Below are 23950 nucleotides of genomic sequence, written 5' to 3'. Positions count from 1 at the left end.
GAAGTCACCCCACAAGATACCACCATTCCCCAGAAAGCAGGAGATTTGATTTTAATGTGCACGCTGACTGTTACATATGCTGCTGCTTCACAGCAATAGAGTCAAGCATAGGAGACCGGAAGCTGGAGCTGAAGAGTCTTAAACAGGCTTAAGCCCCAATCCAGGACTTGAATACATAATGTAGGCTAACAATTCAACGTAGGTCTGAGGGAGTGCTGAAAGAAATAACAGAAGCACAGTTAAGAACACGCAGTTCCAAAGTCATTATAAGAGGTGCCGTCTTTCAAGGTCCAGCTGCTTGTTCAGGTGGACATAAAGGACCCCATGAAGTATTTTCTGTTCTGGGCAACATTACCATCAAAACAGATTAACTGGTCATTCATGAGCCGTAAAGAGCTTTGGGACATACTTAGGACTTAGAAAGTGCTATACAAATACAAGTTCTTTCTTTCTCTAATATACAAGCTAAAATATAACACAGGATGCACTGCAGCAACTCGCCAAGGCTTCTTCGACAGCACCTCCCAAACCCGCGACCTCTACCACCTAGAAGGACAAGGGCAGCAGGCGCATGGGAACAACACCACCTGCACGTTCCCCTCCAAGTCACACACCATCCCAACTTGGAAATATATCGCCGTTCCTTCATTGTCGCTGGGTCAAAATCCTGGAACTCCCTTCCTAACAGCATTGTGGGAGAACCGTCACCACACGGACTGCAGCGGTTCAAGAAGGCGGCTCACCACCACCTTCTCAAGGGCAATTAGGGATGGGCAATAAATGCCGGCCTTGCCAGCGACGCCCACATCCCGTGAACGAATAAAAAAAAACATGGAGCAGAAAACAAACATATTTATGGAAAAGAGGAGATACAGTGAATTAATGAAGGAAAGCCAGGAAAGCTGGTTATGATTAAATTTAAAAAGATAATGAAATCTAAAAATACAGCCGATGGCTTATGAAAAATGTTCCAGTTATTGAACTTGTACTGCCATCCTCTCAAAGGTGTCAGCAGATTGCGGGTGTGGGGGAAGAGAGAGAGGAGGCAAAATGTGTTCTTATCCATTATGGTTTTGTATTTCCAATTTCTCTCCTCAAAATTTCTATCTCCCGTCATTTCTCTCATTAAGGTATACTTCATTTAGTGCTTTTTATTCCTTTACAACAACTACAGACCCACCACAAAGAGCTAGGGATGCCTTAGGCATGGAAGGAATTACAAAGCATAGCTAAGATTATGTAATTCCAAAGTCATGCTGCCCAAGTTAACTTAGCAGATGAAGGGTTATACAGATATTAACAGTACTGCTTGATTTTTGTTCAAGGGAGATATTGGGAGGAACTCGATATTCCTTAAAAGCTGCTTTTATATTGGATTTCTTGTGGCGTTTATTTCTCATGCAGCCGGCAGCAACCCTGAAGTAAGCTTGCCAAATCCAATAAGCCAGGGGCCAAGAAGACCCAGTAAAAGCAGGTTTTGCAGGCCTTAGCAAACTGACAAAACTTACTTCAGAGTTGTTGCCAATTGCACGAGACCCTCCCCCCTCCTTGTAGCCCTAGCATCCCAATAAATTAAACATAAAAACAGCTAAAACAGAGGATCAACAGGTGACAGTGGGAGGAAAGTCCATGATAGAATAATCACATGTGGACTCTGGATGGAGTGAGTTTTATGGACAGAAGGCCTTTTGTTGTTCCAGATTTTCATAGCGATTGGAGCACAAACACTTAAAACCAAACTACTAAAACTCAAAGTTTAGAATCATTTGCACAGAACAAAATAAGCCTTCCTCCTACCCCTTATGCAAAGTCAAACTACTTCACTGTTTATAGACATTATTATTGCTTTGAAGAGATTACAGTGAATGAAATTAAGTGCGAGAGATCCTGGCAGCACTTAATTTGCAGCTGGAACCGAGTTACCAAATATGTCGAACACACAACAGCTTTCAAAAGGAAAAATCAACTTGTGACATATCCAGTATGTAATTGAGATTTACATAACATACAGATTAGGCCACGGGGCTGCACTGAAAATATTTGCTAAATGTACACTTCAAAAAAAATGCAACTGAAGCAAAAATAGCACACACTGACAACTGCCATATAAGAGCAAAGATCAGTCACTATAGGGTGCAACAATTCATAAGAATTGCAATTTTCAAACAAAGAAACTCAGGGGCACAAACTATTATTGGTGACATTTTTGTATGACATTACTTGGTCCATTATTTTTAACAGTGGTATTAACCTGTTCATGTTTACCTATTTATTTTAAACGGGATAATGCCGTTGTTAAAATAGCAGAAAGAGAAGTAAAATGAGCACATTAAGCAGTTGTCAGTTAATATCACCCACAGTAATTTCCAGCCTGGTATCACTTGATCAGTTGGGCATAATCTGCCTTCACCATTTGTAGCCAAGTACTTGTAATTAACGATAACTATAGTTTTATCTTCTCTATAGAATTGTGATTTGGCAAACTTAGCTAATGAAAACAACATTGGACTTCAAAAAGGTATTTGGTTTATTACAGCAGAGGTACAACAGTCAACATGACTTCAAAAGGAGTTTTTTTTTTATTCGTTCACGGGATGTGGGCGTCGCTGGCAAGGCCGGCATAATGTTGCAATACCTTAGCAACATTATTTGATCTGTTCCAACACATTGAACACACAAGGCTAACACTGTGCTATACAACTTTTAAATCACACTTCAACATCACCACAAAATCTATAAGCGCCAAAGTTATTAATCAATCATCCTGTTTAAGGCAAAGCCATATATAAATATCTTGTTCTATATTTGGTGTTATGTTGAATCTATACCATGTTCAACTTTCTTCCCCACTATGTGCAGCCGACAGACTGTGAAACCGTATCCAGCAATACTCAACCATAATGGTGGTGTTCAAGAAATTACCTCAGTCTAGCATGGATTATCTTGGGGTCGTGGGAAGGGACAGTGAAGACTAGACAATTATGATGGATCACTGGATTCAAGTCTGTGCCTCCCTAAAGATCCCACTGGCTCTATCAGCCCTTTCCCCAATAAGCATCAAGGGGATCTCCCAGTCATATTCACTTCAATTGAATGAAGAGCCTGGCATGAGAAGGGGATCACCAGATTAGGTTAGCTACTTCATGAGGGCAGATTATGCTCTTCCACCCGCTAGCTGATAATTATCATCTCGTCCAACATGACTAATACCACTAACACCAGAATCCTGAAATACTTTGCAGACTTAAGCGTGAGCCAATCTCCTTGAAACTTTCCTTCCAGTCCCCAATAGCCTCTTGTGGACACATCATCTCCGTCCTATGTATTATTCTTGCCTCTATGTCCAATAACAGAACAGTGAGCCTGTAGGATGCCTGGGAATGTGACTAAGACCTACCGGTAAGGAAGGAGGATTGGCAAAGGATATAGAGTTGGACCCCAGACATCTTCATCTACAGAATTGCAGGAAGGCCAAGTCAAAAGTCATATATTGCATATGCCGCATCCCACACATGCTCCAGCATACCACTCTATACCAGATGACTATGGGGAGGCTACAGCTACAAGAGGACTTTCCACCACATATTCCAACCATTCTGGACCATGGTCTGGAAAATCACTAGGAACATGACCAGCTCAATCCCAGAAAGCCCAGATCAGTGGGAAAACAGAAATCCCATTTACAGCAAGATAAGTCACATCCAGAAATGATACTGAACAGCAGCTTGCTGGGCTTGCCCACTGGAGAGAAAAGTTCCTCCTGCAATAAGCAAGTTAGCACAATTCTTCTTACTAGTTACAAGAAGATGTATCCCCTTTGTGGCAAAGGGCAGACCCAACCACAACTAATGTGGCTGAAACATATCAGAAGGAGTGATTTTGCACCTCTACCTGGAATTAAGTATCAGGCAGTCTGGGGGTTGTTTTTGGAGACCCACACAACACAAACTACCTCCTTAGCATTGTACCCCACCCACTAGCTAAGAAGACCAACAGTAGGCAGGACCCCTTCCCGCCATGCGCAACACGAATGAACACAATAACTAAGGGCTAAACAAGCTGCCTCAACCCCCAGCCACCCGCCACCCTACACTGCTCTCCGTGCAAACAGCCTGATGTAGTCATACATTCCTCCCACATGCATGTGTAGTGAGGATGTGCAATGACTTCATGAACGTATAAGAATGTACACCCTCAAAATGTGCGATTGTACACGTTAATATACAATGACCTCAAAATATCTATGTTAATGCCTCTTAATCATAAAATGGATTCACAATATATATGTGAATGTACACCTAAATGTACAATAGCTTCATTAAATATATACATGAACATATGTAAAGAAAAATATTCCTGAGGGGACACTTGAGTTACGCCCAACCATTTGGGGCGGGGAGGGAGAGAAATAGATCATCACATTCTTACAGCAGGAAAACAGAAATCCTATTTGCAGCAAGATAAGTCACATCCAGAAATGATACTGAACAGCAGACTGTGAGATACATTTTGTTTAGTTCCGACAAGTAATATATATTCAGTCTAATAATTGAGAATAAACTTATCACACAGCTTGCAGCTTAGTATTTGTTTCAATATGAAAATAAAATCTAACTTCAAAAAAATTAGAAGAGCAAGAGGAACTTCTAACAATCCACCCTTCTAACAATCTATGAGACACAAGTATTTCACAGCTGTCAGCTATGGCTCAGGGGAGGACCCTCAGATCTAAACAAAGAATTTGCATTTATAGACGTAGAACCTTTCACAACCTCAGGACTTTAAGCTTTACTTTTTGAAGTGCAGTCACTGTTGTTGTGTAGGAAACACCGCAGCCAATTTGAGCACCACAAGATCCCGCAAACAGCAATGAAATAAGTTACCAGATTTGTTGAGTTGGTTGAAGGATAAATGTTGGCCAGGACACCAGGAGAACACTCCTGCTCCTCTTTGAATAGTGCCGTGGGATCTTTTCCATCCACCTGAGAGGACTGTCAAGGCCTCGGTTCAACATAATCTGAAAGACGGCACCATCACCAGTGCAGCACTCCCTCATTACTGCACTGGAATGCCAACCGAAATTCTGTGCTCAAGTCTCTGGAGTGGGGCTTGAACCCACGACCTACTGACAGAGAAACAAGTGTGGTACTACTGAGCCAAGGTTGACACAGAGTCAAAAGATGGTAGGTTCAAGATCCAATCCTAAGACTTGAGCACATAATGTAGGCTGACACTTCAGTGCAGTAGTGAAAGAGTGCTGCACAGTCAGAGACGCCGTCTTTCGGATGCAATGTCTGCCCTCTCAGTTGGCATAAAACATCCCATGGCACTATTCAAAGAAGAGCAGGAGAGTTTTTCCAGTATCCTGGCCAACATTTATCTTTCAACGAAAACAGATTATCTAGTTATTTATTTCATTGCTGTTTGTAAGCCCTTGCTGCGTGTAAATTGGCTGCCGAGTTTCCTACATTACAATAGTGATTGCACTTCAAAAGTACTATCAAGCTTTGGGATGTCCTGATCTGAAAGATGTTATATAAATGCAAGTTCTTTCTTTCCTTCTTACTTGTCCTGAAGTGCATGCTACAATCAATATTGGATAGCACAAAATGCAAGACAAATAGAAAACTGAAGCAGAGTTTAAACAGCCTCAACCAGGGAATAGGACAAACAGAATTTCCTAGTATTAGGAAGAGCTGGTGCCCTTTCTCCTTGAAAGGGAGTCACTAAGAAGTGACCAAATAGCTGTATATACATAAGACATTAAGAAGATTAGATAAGGTAAATCTAGAACACTTTCAAAATAGGCCAAAATGGCAGAACAAGGAGATATAGACTAAAAGTGGAGGAATGTCAAGAAAATTTGTCATGTATAGTTTGATCAACTTGGGTACAGCAAAGGAAGGAGAAATCTTAGATTTGAAATCCAATTTGAAAATGCATTTGGGGAGGAGGGCAACTGTAAGCTTTTTTGCAGATTGATCATCTAAGATGGAACAAAAGGCCTCTCTCATCTATCTTTTTCTTGTGGCCTTGCGACCTGGAAGGACAACTTTTAATTAAGAGCTTTGATTGAAAAAAAGCTACATCTGTGTTAATTGTACAAATGCCTGTACTTGTAACTTTAAGAAGTCTTTACGGGTCCTTTCGCAAACGCACTTTAATTTTAGCTGTGAGCAAAATGTACCCATCCAGATATGTCAGTTCTATATCGGTACCAAAACCGTTACTACATGTCATTTCAAGTGGATATGAGGATGAGGAGTTGATGTAGCCTCAATTACAATGTTGGTATGATACTTATAATTAAGACTGTCAGTTATAAATCCGAATATTTGCTTCTGAAAAGACTCAATGAGAATTTTTAAATTGAGGCACTGCAAGACCGGGGGCCAATTTAGGTCAACGAGCGCAGGGGCATTGGGTGAACGGGACTCGGTTGCGAGTTACGGTAAAGGCTGCAGAGTTTTGGATGAGCTCAAGTTTACGAAGGGTGGAAGATGAGAGGTGGAAGTCGAGTCTGGAGATAAAGGCATGGATGATGTCTTCAGCAGCAGACAAGCTGAGGCATGGGAGGAGCCGGGCAATATTGCAGAGATTGATTGAGGCGGTCTCAGAGAGGGAGAGGATATGGGGTCGGAAGCTCAGCTCAAGGTCAAAAAGGACGCCGAAGTTGTGAACAGTCTAGTTCAACCTCAGACAGTGGACAGGGAAGGGATGGAATCAATGCCTAGGGAACAGAATTTGTGGCGGGGACGAAGGCAATGGCTTCGGCCTTCCCAATATTTAATTCCCAATACCTCCAGAGCAGAGAAATGCACCACTTTGTAAATGCCTAGGAGGCCCATTAAACATTCTGAAATTATAATCATATGAAATCTCCCATATGGGCTTGAACATTAAAAATTAGATATTAGGATGCAGAGCGCCTGTGGCACCGTACCTTGGTCAGACTCAGACTATTATTCCGCAGTATAACAAAGGTCTGCATAATGTGCATTAATACCACGCTCAGATCAGCAGCTGCAATATTATCACTATTAATTCAACAACTTGCATTTATAAAGCACCTTTAACGTAGCAAAATGTCCCAAGGCGCTTAAAAGGAGCGTAATCAGACAAAAATTTACACGGAGCTAAGCATTCGATATTAAGACAAGTGACCAAAAGCTTAGCCTAAGAGATAGGTTTTAAGGAGTGTCTCAAAGGAGGAGAGAGAGGGGGAGAGTCGGAGAGGTTTAGGGAGGGGATTCCAGAGCTTCGGCCCGAGATGGTTGAAGGTAGGGCATCCAATGGTGAGGCGAAGAAAGGGAGGATGCACAAGAGGCCAGAATTGGAGGAATGCAGAGTTCTCGGAGGGTTGTAGAGCTGGAGGAGGTTAGAGAGAGAGGAGGAGCCAGGCCACGGAGGGATTTGCACGAGGATGAGAATATTAAAATTGAGATGTCGCTGGTCAAGGAGCCAATGCAGGTCAGCAAGCACAGGGCTGGTAGATGAATGGGATTTGGTACGATTTAGGATATGGGCAGCAGAATTTTGGATGAGCTTAAGTTTATGGAGGCTAAAGGATGGGAGGCCGGCCAGAAGTGCACTGGAGTACTCAGGTCTGGAGGCAACAAAAGCACAGATGACGGTTTCAGCAGCAGATGGGCTCAGGCAGGGGTGGAGACAGGTGATGTGACAGAGATGGAAGTAGGTGGGCTTGATGATGGAGAGAATTATGGGATCGGAAGCTCAACTCAGGATCAAATAAGATGCTGAGGTTGCGAACAGCTAGTTTAGCCTGACACAGTGGCCAGGGAGGGGGATGGAATCGGTGGCTAGGGAATGGAGTTTGTGGTGGGAGCCAAAGACAATGACATCAATCTTCCAAATGTTTATTTGGAGGTAATTTCAGCTCATGCAGGCCTGGATGTCAGACAAGCAGTCTGACAATTTCAAAAGCAGTGGAAGGGGTCGAGAGAGGTGATGGAGAGGTAGAGCTTAGGGTGTCGTCAGCGTATACGTGGAACCTGATATGTTTTCAAATGATGCACTAAGTGGCAGCATGTTGATGAGAAATGGGGTGTCAAGGATGGATCCTTGGGAAACTCCAGATGTAGGTGCGGGAGTGGAAAGAAAAACCACTGCAGGAGATTCTCTGGCTACGACTGGGTAATTCACCTTTAGCAAACCATGTTTTCATCTTCAGAGTTCCATCTTTGGACATTCAAAATTCGCATCTTTTTTCTTAGAGGCAACATTTGTAATTAGATTTTGTTTTGCTAATTTCTGATGAGGGTTAGATTATAGATTTAGAGTAATACATAAAATCACACAATTCATTCATAGAATTCTTGGAATGAGCCACAAAATTTCCTCCACAGCCAGACTGTGGAATTTCATTGATATTAGGCATTTTATGAAAGATAATTTTTTTTTTAAAAAGACATGTCACCAAATTTTCTGTAGCAAAGTGTGATTTCAGTATAGAATGTCCTACCCATCAGACACTCTGAAAAATTGTTTTAATAAGCAAAATTCTTGGATCGCCCCGATGCCCCCTGCCACCTTTAGCCTACAAGGCAGGGAGGTCATCTGGTCTATAGACATCACCAATGTCACTCAAACCTGTTACCAGTGTCCTATTTGTACAACAGGGTTTCCTCCAATGGCAAGAGCACCATTGGTGGTAGCATAAACATCATGCAACATCAAAACCTAGATCAAGTCCGCCATTTTGTGGTCTGGTCACAGGCTGTCCATATAGGCCGTTAATGTAGCATTAACATCGCTGGTCTGTACGGACACTCCCCAACATCAGGGAATATACAAAACCAGACTCCATCGTCAAATGCCATTTTGCACGATCTACACATGTTCAGTAACGTTAATGTTGCATTTGTGACTTTGGAGAAACTACATATGCTTGAATCTCAAAAACAGAGTTTCTCTGGTTAAGAAATCTGAGCCAAAATATAAATTGAGCAGATTCAACACAAAAAAAAGTTGGCACAACCATACTGAGATCATACTGAGGTCAAGAACACAAACCTAAATCGCTAAACCAGTCATGTAATACATTAGAGCCCCAGCATGTAATTCCATTTTAAAAAGAGAATTCTAGGTCAGAAATGCTCAAGTCAATAACAAGTTAAATTGGGATTTTTCTGCAGTCAGTAAATAGCCACATCCCTTCCTGACTGGACCTGGCACAGATTATTACCAGTCTTTTAGTCAAGTACCATAGCACCACATTAATCTACTTACAGCTACAGCACAAAGAACACAATGCATCCCTCCCAGTAAAGACATCCCAAAAGAGGAAAGGGAAATTAAAAGCATAAAAAGGTGTTCTGTGGGTGGTTTAGGGATTATTGCAGTACACAAAGTAACTGGTGAAAACATTTAAAAAGAAACCACAACTACAATTGCCACGCAAACTGTAATTGCTCAACAGTTAAATAGACATGCTAATTCACTTTTCATAGCTCAATATTCTGTTTATACAGCAGGATGAGATTAAGTTTTAAAGGAATGCTGCAAATTAAGGCTCTATACTAGCTTTATCCCAAAATATGTGTTAAAAAATACACCACCCAAGATAATTCCAATAACTACGTGAGTCATCAATTGACTCAATCGATAACTCACTTGCTTTTATGTCAGAAGGCTGCGAGTTCAAACTCACACTTATGGAGGTCCTACATTTCAGGTGAAATGTTAAACTTCAGCCCAGTCTGCCTGTTCAAGTAGACGCAAAAACTCACATGATGCTATGCAAAGACAAGCAAGGTGTCCTGGCCACAGAGTTAACATTCCTCCCTCAACCAATATCAACACACACAGATTATCTGGTCATTCATTCATAGGCTGTTGGCGGGACCTCTGATGCTTCCTTGATGGTGGGGGGAAATTTCACACCTGCAAAACGGTAAATCCCTTTGGTGGGCCATTATAAATTATACTTGTGCTGTGATTTGTTAAGTTTTATTCACAAAACGTATGTTTTTTTTTAAAAATGGAGTAGGAGCTTTGCTGACTGCATGTAAACACACTGCCTGGTGTGGTACTGGGCAGTACAGACAAGGAAGGTCCCTCTGGTTTGAGCGGAATTAGATAATTGGTCATAGTTGGCCTTGGTGCTTCAGGGCTGGGGAAAAGTGGAAAAACAACAGCCAGGATTCTTACTCCCTATCTTGTGATCTCATGGTCTAACACTTGCTGACACAGATCACTTAGGCTCATTAAAGAATGGTCACTTAAGCACCATTACTGGAGGGCTGTTGGTACACTGCGCCATATCCTAGCATGTCAGTAGCTTCAAGATAGGAAAGGAAAAAATTGGAAGCACAACCTGTGCTGCCTTGCTTTTAAATTGGATCTTATTCCATTCTGTGCTGAAGTGCCTGGGATCCGGTCCATGTCTCACCCTTTATTTTTTCCAAATTCAGTTCTTATTTTCTACGTATGACCAGGTGAAATCCTGATTGGCTACTCAAACCACAGCACTTTAGCCTCAAGGTTTATGTTGCAATAGGAATTGTATGAGCTGATATAAAAACAGAAAATGATGGAAACACTCAGCAGATCAGGCAGCATCTATGGAGAGAGAAACAGAGTTAACATTTCAGGTCAATGCAATGATCTTTCATCAGGTCTGAAAGGTCACTGAACGGAAACGTTAACTCCGTTTCTCTTTCCATAGATGCTGCCTGACTTGATGAGTGTTTCCAGCATTTTCTGTTTTTATTTCAGATTTCCAGCATCCGCAGTATTTTGCTTTGTATGAGCTGCTGTTCCTTGAACACTAATGCTCCAGCACTGCTTGCACAAAATAGATCGCTCAAAGTGCTAACATGAATTCTTATTACTGCCAGTCTGTACTGTCAGACCACTGAAGTGGGAGTATGTTACGGTATACAGTAGTCCAATGACCAGTCACAACTAAATACAGTAATAGGGTTTACAATAATATTAGAATTAGAATGCTTCGAAGAAGCCAAAAGTTTGGCTCATACAATAGCTGGTATTGACAAGTAAAATAGGCAACTTTTCTTGTCCAGCATAATGAGAGATCTGTGAAAGATTTAAATGATATCAAATGCTAAAAATTACTATCTGATGACAGACCACTACCACAATACTCATATAATTTTCCGAGACAGTATTAAATCATAAAACATCTAATTGGTATCTAATTAACTGGACCAAGTATATTCTGTGAAGGGACCAGCATGCATAAATTATAGGTAAAATGGTACTGATCTCAACATACGACAGGATTATCTGATCTAAAGGACGTAACAAGGACAATTATTTAACCATTTCCTCTTCCAATATACATCCAAAAAGTCCTAATGACAAAATTTCAGACTGTGATGGGCCTGATTTAAAACCTTTGTTCATTAAACAGCACACCCACAATTTAGAAATTTCTAAATATATCAATCCACTCCAAATGCAAATCAGAATTGACATGACAACTTATGAAGGAATGATCTTTTAATTCCTTATAATGCTTGATACGGCAGGGGATCCAACACAACTGTAGTTTTATCATTTATCTGCCCAAAGCAGATTCTGCAGAGCACCAATGATCAGTTTTGTAAGAATTCACTCAACTGGCAGTCCGCACAATTGACAACAATTGTAAACTCGAACACAGCACACCACAAATTCAAGGCATTCTCGTTTAGAAATAAACAGCAATCACAACCTCATGATAACCTTAATCTACCCCCAACCAAAATAATGACCTGTAGTCAAGTTATATTAATGCAACTGGTTTCCCAGTTATGCTATACAGTTGGCATCAATCCAATTGGCTTCAGCTATGCATCAATGCAAATTGTGTAGTGTGATATTGTTGCAAAGACACCCAGAAGCACACCTAGGCAAAAAGTATAAGACCGCCAGCAAAAGGTATAAAATCACCTCAAAGAGGTACTCTCAAATGATTTGAGCTTCACACTGACTGCAGTCTAACTGCAACTCTGGACCAGTAGCCAAATATACTCAACTATATTAAGTACCAAATTGTTCATCTTGATCTGTACAACTTAAAATATTCTTTTGTTTAATTCTCCCATCTACAATACAACAACTTGCATTTATATAGCACCTTTAATGTAGTAAAACATCCCAAAGCACTTTACAGCAGTGTAATCAGACAAAATTTGACTTGGTGCGAGATAGGATACGGGCAGCAGAGTTTTGGATGAGCTCAAGTTTATAGAGGGTGGAAGATGTGAAGCCGGCCTGGAGAGCGTTGGAATAGTCGAGTCAGGAGGTAACAAAGGCATGGGTGAGGGTTTCAGCAGCAGATGAGCAGAGACGGGTGATATTACTGAGGTGGAAGTAAGTGATCTTGGTGATGGAAAGGATATGGGGTCGGAAGCTCAGCTCAGGGTCAAATAGGACGCCGAGGTTGCGAACAGTCTGGTTCAGCCTCAGACAATGGCAAGGGAAGGGGATGAAATCGGTGGTTAGGGAACAGAGCTTATGGTGGGGTCTGAAGACAATGACTTCAGTCTTCCCATATTTAATTGGAGGAAATTTCTGCTCATCCAATATTGGATGTCTGACAAGCAGCGTGACAAAACATAGGCAGTGCAGGGGTCAAGAGGTGGTGGTGGGGTAGAGCTGGGGGTCATCAGCGCACATGTGGAATCTGACAATAATATCCAGAACTAACTTTTGTTTATCAACTAGACAATTTTTTTTTAAAACATTATTTTGAGACTTGGCTAATTTCGTCAGTACCCATACAACACTGGTGAAACAGCGAGAAGCCGTAATCGCAAAAACTCAGACAAAAAGTTATACTGAAAACTTCGGGAAAAAAAGCCACAGAAGCAACCAAACATGAAAGGAGCGGGAATGAGGGTGAGCATAAAAAGATTTAGCCCCACGCTGGAATTCAGCCTGTCTGAGCTACAGCAGGCTGTGTGGATGATACTGATTAGAGAAGGATGATGTTTACAGCTGGCAAATCTTGGATTTAAACCTGGTCCCAGTCTAATTGGATGGAAAGTGACTGCAAAACAGAGGATTTAAATAGACAACAGAACAATGTAAGCTGCAGACAGGGTGGCAGGAAGGCAGGCAGAGAGCGAGGGAGACAGGGTGGCAGGAAGGCAGGCAGAGGGCGAGGGAGGGAGACCGGGTGACAGACAGGCAGCGAGCGAGGGAGGGAGACCGGGTGACAGACAGGCAGCGAGCGAGGGAGGGAGACCGGGTGACAGACAGGCAGCGAGCGAGGGAGGGAGACCGGGTGACAGACAGGCAGCGAGCGAGGGAGGGAGACCGGGTGACAGACAGGCAGCGAGCGAGGGAGGGAGACCGGGTGACAGACAGGCAGCGAGCGAGGGAGGGAGACCGGGTGACAGACAGGCAGCGAGCGAGGGAGGGAGACCGGGTGACAGACAGGCAGCGAGCGAGGGAGGGAGACCGGGTGACAGACAGGCAGCGAGCGAGGGAGGGAGACCGGGTGACAGACAGGCAGCGAGCGAGGGAGGGAGACCGGGTGACAGACAGGCAGCGAGCGAGGGAGGGAGACCGGGTGACAGACAGGCAGCGAGCGAGGGAGGGAGACCGGGTGACAGACAGGCAGCGAGCGAGGGAGGGAGACCGGGTGACAGACAGGCAGCGAGCGAGGGAGGGAGACCGGGTGACAGACAGGCAGCGAGCGAGGGAGGGAGACCGGGTGACAGACAGGCAGCGAGCGAGGGAGGGAGACCGGGTGACAGACAGGCAGCGAGCGAGGGAGGGAGACCGGGTGACAGACAGGCAGCGAGCGAGGGAGGGAGACCGGGTGACAGACAGGCAGCGAGCGAGGGAGGGAGACCGGGTGACAGACAGGCAGCGAGCGAGGGAGGGAGACCGGGTGACAGACAGGCAGCGAGCGAGGGAGGGAGACCGGGTGACAGACAGGCAGCGAGCGAGGGAGGGAGACCGGGTGACAGACAGGCAGCGAGCGAGGGAGGGAGACCGGGTGACAGACAGGCAGCGAGCGAGGGAGGGAGACCGGGTGACAGACAGGCAGCGAGCGAGGGAGGGAGACCGGGTGACAGACAGGCAGCGAGCGAGGGAGGGAGACCGGGTGACAGACAGGCAGCGAGCGAGGGAGGGAGACCGGGTGACAGACAGGCAGCGAGCGAGGGAGGGAGACCGGGTGACAGACAGGCAGCGAGCGAGGGAGGGAGACCGGGTGACAGACAGGCAGCGAGCGAGGGAGGGAGACCGGGTGACAGACAGGCAGCGAGCGAGGGAGGGAGACCGGGTGACAGACAGGCAGCGAGCGAGGGAGGGAGACCGGGTGACAGACAGGCAGCGAGCGAGGGAGGGAGACCGGGTGACAGACAGGCAGCGAGCGAGGGAGGGAGACCGGGTGACAGACAGGCAGCGAGCGAGGGAGGGAGACCGGGTGACAGACAGGCAGCGAGCGAGGGAGGGAGACCGGGTGACAGACAGGCAGCGAGCGAGGGAGGGAGACCGGGTGACAGACAGGCAGCGAGCGAGGGAGGGAGACCGGGTGACAGACAGGCAGCGAGCGAGGGAGGGAGACCGGGTGACAGACAGGCAGCGAGCGAGGGAGGGAGACCGGGTGACAGACAGGCAGCGAGCGAGGGAGGGAGACCGGGTGACAGACAGGCAGCGAGCGAGGGAGGGAGACCGGGTGACAGACAGGCAGCGAGCGAGGGAGGGAGACCGGGTGACAGACAGGCAGCGAGCGAGGGAGGGAGACCGGGTGACAGACAGGCAGCGAGCGAGGGAGGGAGACCGGGTGACAGACAGGCAGCGAGCGAGGGAGGGAGACCGGGTGACAGGCAGGCAGCGAGCGAGGGAGGGAGACCGGGTGACAGGCAGGCAGCGAGCGAGGGAGGGAGACCGGGTGACAGGCAGGCAGCGAGCGAGGGAGGGAGACCGGGTGACAGGCAGGCAGCGAGCGAGGGAGGGAGACCGGGTGACAGGCAGGCAGCGAGCGAGGGAGGGAGACCGGGTGACAGGCAGGCAGCGAGCGAGGGAGGGAGACCGGGTGACAGGCAGGCAGCGAGCGAGGGAGGGAGACCGGGTGACAGGCAGGCAGCGAGCGAGGGAGGGAGACCGGGTGACAGGCAGGCAGCGAGCGAGGGAGGGAGACCGGGTGACAGGCAGGCAGCGAGCGAGGGAGGGAGACCGGGTGACAGGCAGGCAGCGAGCGAGGGAGGGAGACCGGGTGACAGGCAGGCAGCGAGCGAGGGAGGGAGACCGGGTGACAGGCAGGCAGCGAGCGAGGGAGGGAGACCGGGTGACAGGCAGGCAGCGAGCGAGGGAGGGAGACCGGGTGACAGGCAGGCAGCGAGCGAGGGAGGGAGACCGGGTGACAGGCAGGCAGCGAGCGAGGGAGGGAGACCGGGTGACAGGCAGGCAGCGAGCGAGGGAGGGAGACCGGGTGACAGGCAGGCAGCGAGCGAGGGAGGGAGACCGGGTGACAGGCAGGCAGCGAGCGAGGGAGGGAGACCGGGTGACAGGCAGGCAGCGAGCGAGGGAGGGAGACCGGGTGACAGGCAGGCAGCGAGCGAGGGAGGGAGACCGGGTGACAGGCAGGCAGCGAGCGAGGGAGGGAGACCGGGTGACAGGCAGGCAGCGAGCGAGGGAGGGAGACCGGGTGACAGGCAGGCAGCGAGCGAGGGAGGGAGACCGGGTGACAGGCAGGCAGCGAGCGAGGGAGGGAGACCGGGTGACAGGCAGGCAGCGAGCGAGGGAGGGAGACCGGGTGACAGGCAGGCAGCGAGCGAGGGAGGGAGACCGGGTGACAGGCAGGCAGCGAGCGAGGGAGGGAGACCGGGTGACAGGCAGGCAGCGAGCGAGGGAGCGAGACCGGGTGACAGGCAGGCAGCGAGCGAGCGAGCGAGACCGGGTGACAGGCAGGCAGCGAGCGAGCGAGCGAGACCGGGTGACAGGCAGGCAGCGAGCGAGCGAGCGAGACCGGGTGACAGGCAGGCAGCGAGCGAGCGAGCGAGACCGGGTGACAGGCAGGCAGCGAGCGAGCGAGCGAGACCGGGTGACAGGCAGGCAGCGAGCGAGCGAGACCGGGTGACAGGCAGGCAGCGAGCGAGCGAGACCGGGTGACAGGCAGGCAGCGAGCGAGCGAGACCGGGTGACAGGCAGGCAGCGAGCGAGCGAGACCGGGTGACAGGCAGGCAGCGAGCGAGCGAGACCGGGTGACAGGCAGGCAGCGAGCGAGCGAGACCGGGTGACAGGCAGGCAGCGAGCGAGCGAGACCGGGTGACAGGCAGGCAGCGAGCGAGCGAGACCGGGTGACAGGCAGGCAGCGAGCGAGCGAGACCGGGTGACAGGCAGGCAGCGAGCGAGCGAGACCGGGTGACAGGCAGGCAGCGAGCGAGCGAGACCGGGTGACAGGCAGGCACCGAGCGAGCGAGACCGGGTGACAGGCAGGCAGCGAGCGAGCGAGACCGGGTGACAGGCAGGCAGCGAGCGAGCGAGACCGGGTGACAGGCAGGCAGCGAGCGAGCGAGACCGGGTGACAGGCAGGCAGCGAGCGAGCGAGACCGGGTGACAGGCAGGCAGCGAGCGAGCGAGACCGGGTGACAGGCAGGCAGCGAGCGAGCGAGACCGGGTGACAGGCAGGCAGCGAGCGAGCGAGACCGGGTGACAGGCAGGCAGCGAGCGAGCGAGACCGGGTGACAGGCAGGCAGCGAGCGAGCGAGACCGGGTGACAGGCAGGCAGCGAGCGAGCGAGACCGGGTGACAGGCAGGCAGCGAGCGAGCGAGACCGGGTGACAGGCAGGCAGCGAGCGAGCGAGACCGGGTGACAGGCAGGCAGCGAGCGAGCGAGACCGGGTGACAGGCAGGCAGCGAGCGAGACCGGGTGACAGGCAGGCAGCGAGCGAGACAGGGTGACAGGCAGGCAGCGAGGGAGACAGGGTGACAGGCAGGCAGCGAGGGAGACAGGGTGACAGACAGGCAGCGAGGGAGACAGGGTGACAGGCAGGCAGCGAGGGAGACAGGGTGACAGGCAGGCAGCGAGGGAGACAGGGTGACAGGCAGGCAGCGAGGGAGACAGGGTGACAGGCAGGCAGCGAGGGAGACAGGGTGACAGGCAGGCAGCGAGGGAGACAGGGTGACAGGCAGGCAGCGAGGGAGACAGGGTGACAGGCAGGCAGCGAGGGAGACAGGGTGACAGGCAGGCAGCGAGGGAGACACGGTGACAGGCAGGCAGCGAGGGAGACAGGGTGACAGGCAGGCAGCGAGCGAGACGGTGACAGGCAGGCAGCGAGCGAGACAGGGTGACAGGCAGGCAGCGAGCGAGACAGGGTGACAGGCAGGCAGCGAGCGAGACAGGGTGACAGGCAGGCAGCGAGCGAGACAGGGTGACAGGCAGGCAGCGAGCGAGACAGGGTGACAGGCAGGCAGCGAGGGAGACAGGGTGACAGGCAGGCAGCGAGGGAGACACGGTGACAGGCAGGCAGCGAGCGAGACAGGGTGACAGGCAGGCAGCGAGGGAGACAGGGTGACAGGCAGGCAGCGAGGGAGACAGGGTGACAGACAGGCAGCGAGGGAGACAGGGTGACAGACAGGCAGCGAGGGAGACAGGGTGACAGACAGGCAGCGAGGGAGACAGGGTGACAGACAGGCAGCGAGGGAGACAGGGTGACAGACAGGCAGCGAGGGAGACAGGGTGACAGACAGGCAGCGAGGGAGACAGGGTGACAGACAGGCAGCGAGGGAGACAGGGTGACAGACAGGCAGCGAGGAAGACAGGGTGACAGACAGGCAGCGAGGGAGACAGGGTGACAGACAGGCAGCGAGGGAGACACGGTGACAGACAGGCAGCGAGGGAGACACGGTGACAGACAGGCAGCGAGGGAGACACGGTGACAGACAGGCAGCGAGGGAGACAGGGTGACAGACAGGCAGCGAGGGAGACACGGTGACAGGGACACTTTGAGTGGATGGGGGGCCACAGAGAGGGACTGACTGAATTAAGCGGTTTCTGGAAACAATAACTGAAATAAGAAACGACAGCGAGCAGCTACGGGCCGCTCTGGGGGGATGGGGCGGCAGAGACGGTGGCACAGATGGCTGCTGTTGCCACAAGAATCACAGCGTCGAGCAGCTCCCTACGGGACAAAGCTCAGCAACTCGCAACGCAAACACACATTTAAAAAATAAAAAAAAGACACAGGCAGGCAGACCGAGACGAGACATCGGCCACGGGCCGGGCGCCACCGCAAAGGCAGCACCGCCGGCGACAATCTGACTCCCTTACCCGCCTCCGGCTCCGCGTCTCGGTGGAAGGAAACGAAAGCTCAAACCGTCGGAGTTTTATTCGTTTTTAATGAACAGTCTGGGAAGTGGAGCGATGCCGGACCGACTCACCCGCAGGTGGCAGCTTCCATCCATCCATCCATCACCCTGACCCCTCCGGCCAACTGTCCCCCGCGCGCGAGGGGCGAGCGCGGGCACGGGCACGGGCACGAGGGAGGGAGGGGGCGCGCGCGCGCGAGAGAGAGAGGGGGCCGGCGGGCGCGCGCGCGCGCGCGAGAGAGAGGGGGCCGGCGGGCGCGCGCGCGCGAGAGAGAGAGAGGGGCCGGCGGGCGGGCGCGCGCGCGCGCTCCTTACCCTGCTCGTGCTCTGTTCAAACACCGACTCCAGCTCGCGCTGCTGATACCAACCGCCCCCCCCCTGCCATCCGGGTACTGTCACTGGCCCTCGCTCTATTCCACTTCACCCCGACCAGCGCCACCGAGCCAGGTGGCGGCCCCAAGAGCTCACCTGTGTGTGAGCGCAAGTCCTCCGACCACGGAACAGAGACGACAACAACCTCCCCCGCTGCCACCCTCTGCAGGACGAGCAGCGCATCAACGGTGGTACCGCAGCGCTTTTACCCCCCCCCCCGTTCATTTTAAGAGAAGGGCGTGGAAAATGGTGCTCTGCGATATTAAGAACCAGGATGTTTGTATGTAATTCTGCATTTTTAGTTTGGCTGGGCCAATTCTATTCGTGGTCTTCTCCTTGTTAGTGATAAAAACAGAAAATGCTGGAAATACTCAGCAAGTCAGGCAGCACCTGTGGAGAAAGAAAGAGAGTTATGGTTTCAGGTCATTGAAGGGTCAGATGCTGCCTGACTTGCTGAGTATTTCCAGCATTTTCTGTTTTTATTTCGGATTTCCAGCATCTGCAATATTTTGCTTTTGATTTGGCACTTGTTAATGATTGTTTACATATGACATACGAAAAATGACTGGCAGGATAAGACCTATTGGTCCATTCAGCCTGTTCCTTACAATTGTGATGTCTTGTGCATCATAATACAATTTTACAACACCAAGTTATAAAAACCTTGTGAATTTAAAATAAAATTGCTGGACTATAACTTGGTGTTGTAAAATTGTTTACAATTGTCAACCCCAGTCCATCACCGGCATCTCCACGTCATCATAATACATACACTCCTCACCTCACCCGAAGCCTTGGTTATATCAAAGCTAATAAGTTATTAATTTGTCCTTATGGCGTTGGGATCATGCCCAGTATTACTCTATCAGCCTAGGCAAATGAGGTTCAACATTAACTGGTTTATAATAAACGCTAAGATATTTGTCACGAATATCACAAAGCACTATTTAAGCCCCTCTGAGGAAGCACGGAAGAGGAATAAACTCATCAACACCATTCTGTCCAGCCTACCTAACCTCATGTGCGCCACTTTGGCCCAGTGTACCTCCCAAGTCAGAAAGCTGTGAGTTTAAACTCACTCCCAAAATTTCAGCACACAACCTGACACTTATTGCAGTATTGAGAGCTGCACTGTGGGAGATGCAATCCTTGAGATGCAACATTAAACCGAGCTTCTGTTCAGCAGTGAACATTAAAGATCCCATGGTACTATTCAAAGAAAAGGAGGCAGCTTTCTCAGTCGACTGGCCAACATCTCTTGCTCAATCAATACCACCATCTAGTTGCTGTTTATTAGATCATGCTGTGCACTTCAAATAATGTGAATCAATTTGAGAAGTCTCTGAGAGTCATATTAAGAATTTTCCTTTTTTTTTAAGTTCTGCACGTTCATTGCTGCTTTCCTGAAGGTAAACCAAACAAAAACTCCAGAAATAGGTACCTTTTTTCATTTGTTCATGGGATATGGACATAACTGGCAGGTCATATTTATTGCCATTCCTAGTTGCCTTGTGAAGGTGGTGGTGCGCCTTCTTGAACTCCTGCAGCCTTTGTGGTGATATGCTTCCACGATGGTAGGGAATTCTAGGATTTTGACCAGCAATGATGAAGGAATGATGATATATGTCTAAATCAGGATGTTGTGTGACTTTGAGCATTAGTAACTCATCATTAATTACCCTTGATGCAACTGGTGCCCCAGTCACAGCATTTGGGGATTCCAATGCCAGTCCTGTTAACTTTAATACACGTCACAGCAGCATTGGTGGCTGCATACATGGAAGGCCCAGATTGTGATGGAATCTACAGTGCTGTTATTAGGGGGCAGAAATCTGGAGGAAACATGACCCATCTCAGAATCCACCTACAAGAATGTTGGTACACTCAATGACAAGTAAATCCAGGGCTATGTCTTGGGTCGACATGCCCAGCAATTCTCCCCATCCTCCTTGTAGGGAAGTCCTTGGCTATCATTGAGCATCTCCTCCTGATGGCATAGTACTGGGGAATCATGGCCACATTCCTGTGTCTGACAACTCTGCGGTACTTTGCAGCTTGTTCATTTTAATTTGTAAATATTATTTTATTTCTCTAGCATATGTTAACCTCCAGTGAGAACATTTTCCCTCTTGCTTACCCTCTCCCCTATGTCTCATGCCTCCCATGTTTGAGAGGGGTGGCAAAGCAGAGTTGCATTTCCCACACTGCTTTACCTTTAGTGAAGTAATCTGCATATTTAAAGGCAAACTCTAATACTTTATTGTCAGTTATACTATATCTAATCCTCCCCAACAAGATGACAATGAACTTTACAATTTATATTTGGGGTAAAGGATGTAAAACTGAGAAATGAAGAGTGGGTTGTCCACTTAAGATGTGCTACAAATTGTAGTTTTCAAAGATTTTATCTTTCAAGGTAATCAATGCCATTCTTAGCTATCTATCAGTAGGAATGGATCCTCTTCCCCTCTCCCCTCCTTCCCGCCCACCGCCCCCACCTTCTCCACTCTGAAGAGGAGATACATGGCTACTGCCTTGCACCTCCCTGCATGGAACTAAGTGGGGTAGTCTTGAAACTGTGTCTGCTCCATGGTGATGCACATTGGTTGATAATTTATAACCATGGCTGTGCTAACTAGTAATGCTGATTCTTTACTTTATTGGACACAGCATTCTCCTGTCTCTTCCTCTTAATGATTATTGGCAATTGGAAAGTGTTCTCAATAAAATATATTGTATTCACAGCTGTCTGTTTTGTCCGCCCCCCTCCCCCTCCGCTTTTTGCTGTTATTTCTCAATACAATTTGGTTTCATTTTGTGAGACGAGAACAAATTGAAGCTTAGAAGGCGTGGCTGAACTACATGAACACACTCAAGCCATTCACAGACATAATGTTTCTTGGCATGGTTAGTCAGTGAAAATGTTTAGTCATTCACATAAGTAAAAGCAGCTGTACAAACAACAGTAAAAATACAAATGACAGTAGAATGCGTGCAAGCACGACAATCATGTAAGGAAGAAGACAAAAGACTAAAATATTCTGATAATTGTTCTTGGGTGTGTGGTGTTTTCTTGTCAATCCTGCCAATCGTATGGACTATGATATTGTAATGCGTGGTAGTCTTGGAGATTATGACTTAATGCCTCAAAAGTACAGGCAGAAACTTACAGAGAAATGGTTATCCAGTTCGAAGACATGAGGCAGATTTGGCTGGAAAACAAAGGCGTGAACAGACTATGAAGGTCTTTGCCATTTACTGCTAAAGGACAGATTTCTGGAAATAGTTTAATTAAAAAAAAATCGGGTTACATGATCAGGAGTGTAAAACTCTCTAGCAGCTAGGTGCAGGTGCTGATCATTTCATTGTCTTGTGAGCACAGATAAGCAGTCACACAGGTGAGAGACCAGTTCAATCACATCGTTAACAGGTGAGTCACTCAGGGAGCCAATTGCTCTAACTGCCCTGGAATAGGCCAGGGGGTGTGCAGCCGAACAGAAGTCAGAGATCTGAAAACAATGAGATAAGGTGCTTCATATGGAACTGTTGGTCTCTTAGAAATCTTGCAACTCCAGCCTGGAAGCCTTGTGAGCTCGTAAGATATGAGTCGGCCAGTTATGCTGTGACTGGTGATGTAGGTAGATTGACCCATTACCTTCACGGCGGTCTTGGTGAATATTATGCACATAAGGGGGTTATGAGACATAGGCTGCTCTTTCGCGATAGCACATGGCAGCCTGGTGTCGGACTACCATTATGTAAACAGCAATGTTTCCCCCATTTGGGGACTATGGATGACCGCAGAGGTACCCGTGTCCAGAGTTTGGCTGGAATATTTTGGTTATGCAGGGGTCAAGGAAGTGGAAGTTTATTCATCCATGCCACTTGATGTTTTATCATGAAACGACATAGAAATGATGAGGGATTACAGACAGGCAGCTCGGGGAAGAAGAGGTCAGGGCCCAGGCAGCTGCAAAAGTTATTGACCCAGTTGCACAAGGTCTGAGGCTCCCCACACCTGAAGAAACACAGGAGGTTACGGCAATTCCAGGCAGGGCTTGCTGGTTCAGCTCTGAGCACCGTAGAAGCAGGAATGGCAACAGCAATCAATTCACCACACCATTTTCTCAGGGCAACTAAGTATGGGCAATAAATGTCGGTTTGCCAGCGACGCCCACAACCTGATAATGAATTTAAATAATTAATAAAACCATTTGTTGCTTTGAAGCCTGTGTCTTGATGAAAAAAGAGTGTCTATCAGGTTCGCCATCCGAAAAGGAAAGTGAGCTCATGTGGCTGCAAGTGACACATTCCAGTAGCTGGTGCTGGGAGTAAGGGCTGTCTCTTATAATTCCTGGGTCTCACTCAGGGGTGGGTGAGAGAGAGGGGGGAGGGAAGAAGTGTTTATTCATGATGTTGTGGCCATCATGAGTGAGGGGTAGGCTTGACGGACTCGCTGGTTTTTTTCCTGCCCGTCAATTTTGTATGTTTGTATGTACGATTCAAGGGGCTTCACAGTAGAGAGGCCTGGACAGAAGAAATGAGGGGAGTTGGAGGAGAAACCAAATCCGAAAGCTCAGAGAAAGGCAGTTATAAAACTCACCCCTCGCCTAGCAGACTGAATTTAAAAACGCACTATATCCTAGGAGGATGTGTCCTGTTAATTGTATCCATATGATTTATATCAATTAGTGTTAAATGTATTCAGGTGGTGCTTATCAATTGGAGACTCTCTTGTGTCCATTTATATGAGAGCTTATCTTGGGTGTGGAGTGGGTAATGTGGATCTTTGTGAATAAAGGCTTAGAAGTAACTGAAGACCAGGCTCTAGTATTCTATCCTTCACTACCGGACTATCCAGTTTATTACATGTCCCACCACCCAGGGTGTTTAGGAAGCAGGTCTACACCGCACATCATGCAGGAGGGAACAGCCTTACCTTTTCTAGGAGGAGACATGAGGCCAAGAGGTACACCCTCACCTTGTTGGCAACAGGGTGCACTGCTCATTGGTTGCAGCTACCCTGTCCAGCTGGTGGAGGCAGTGTTTCATGGAATCCAAGAGCAGCTTCCAGCTACCGTCCCGGGAAATAGCAAGAGTGCTTTGTGGACCAGCCACAGCGGCAACTTGGGGCCTGTCAGATGGCACAGACATACCCCGCAGTAGAACTTACTGATTACACCTCTGTGAAGCACTTTGGGACATTTTTCTGCACTAAAGACGCTAAATACAAATACAAGTTGTTGCCGAACAGTAGTTAGCATAAAAGATCTGAGGTGCCAGC

At 48.5% G+C, this 23950-nt stretch overlaps 1 protein-coding gene across 4 annotated transcripts in view; it reads right to left on the bottom strand.

Annotated features, from left to right (window-relative positions):
• Window positions 1-18728, bottom strand: part of cnsta (consortin, connexin sorting protein a) — an 83506-nt gene extending 64778 nt beyond the window's left edge. For 2 of the 4 annotated variants that reach the window (XM_067988629.1, XM_067988630.1), the window contains exon 1: window positions 18257-18423. The gene's annotated coding sequence lies outside the window, so the exon portion shown is untranslated. Of the gene's footprint in view, window positions 1-18256; window positions 18426-18609 lie in introns of those variants that run through there. The other 2 variants (XM_067988631.1, XM_067988632.1) reach the window with 2 other exon arrangements.
• Window positions 18729-23950: the final 5222 nt, after the last annotated feature.

The sequence above is a fragment of the Heptranchias perlo genome, chromosome 8, assembly GCF_035084215.1.
Source record: "Heptranchias perlo isolate sHepPer1 chromosome 8, sHepPer1.hap1, whole genome shotgun sequence".
NCBI lineage: Eukaryota > Metazoa > Chordata > Chondrichthyes > Hexanchiformes > Hexanchidae > Heptranchias > Heptranchias perlo.
The sequence above is the reverse complement of the archived record's forward strand: the minus strand, read 5'-3'. Positions and strand labels throughout refer to the sequence as shown.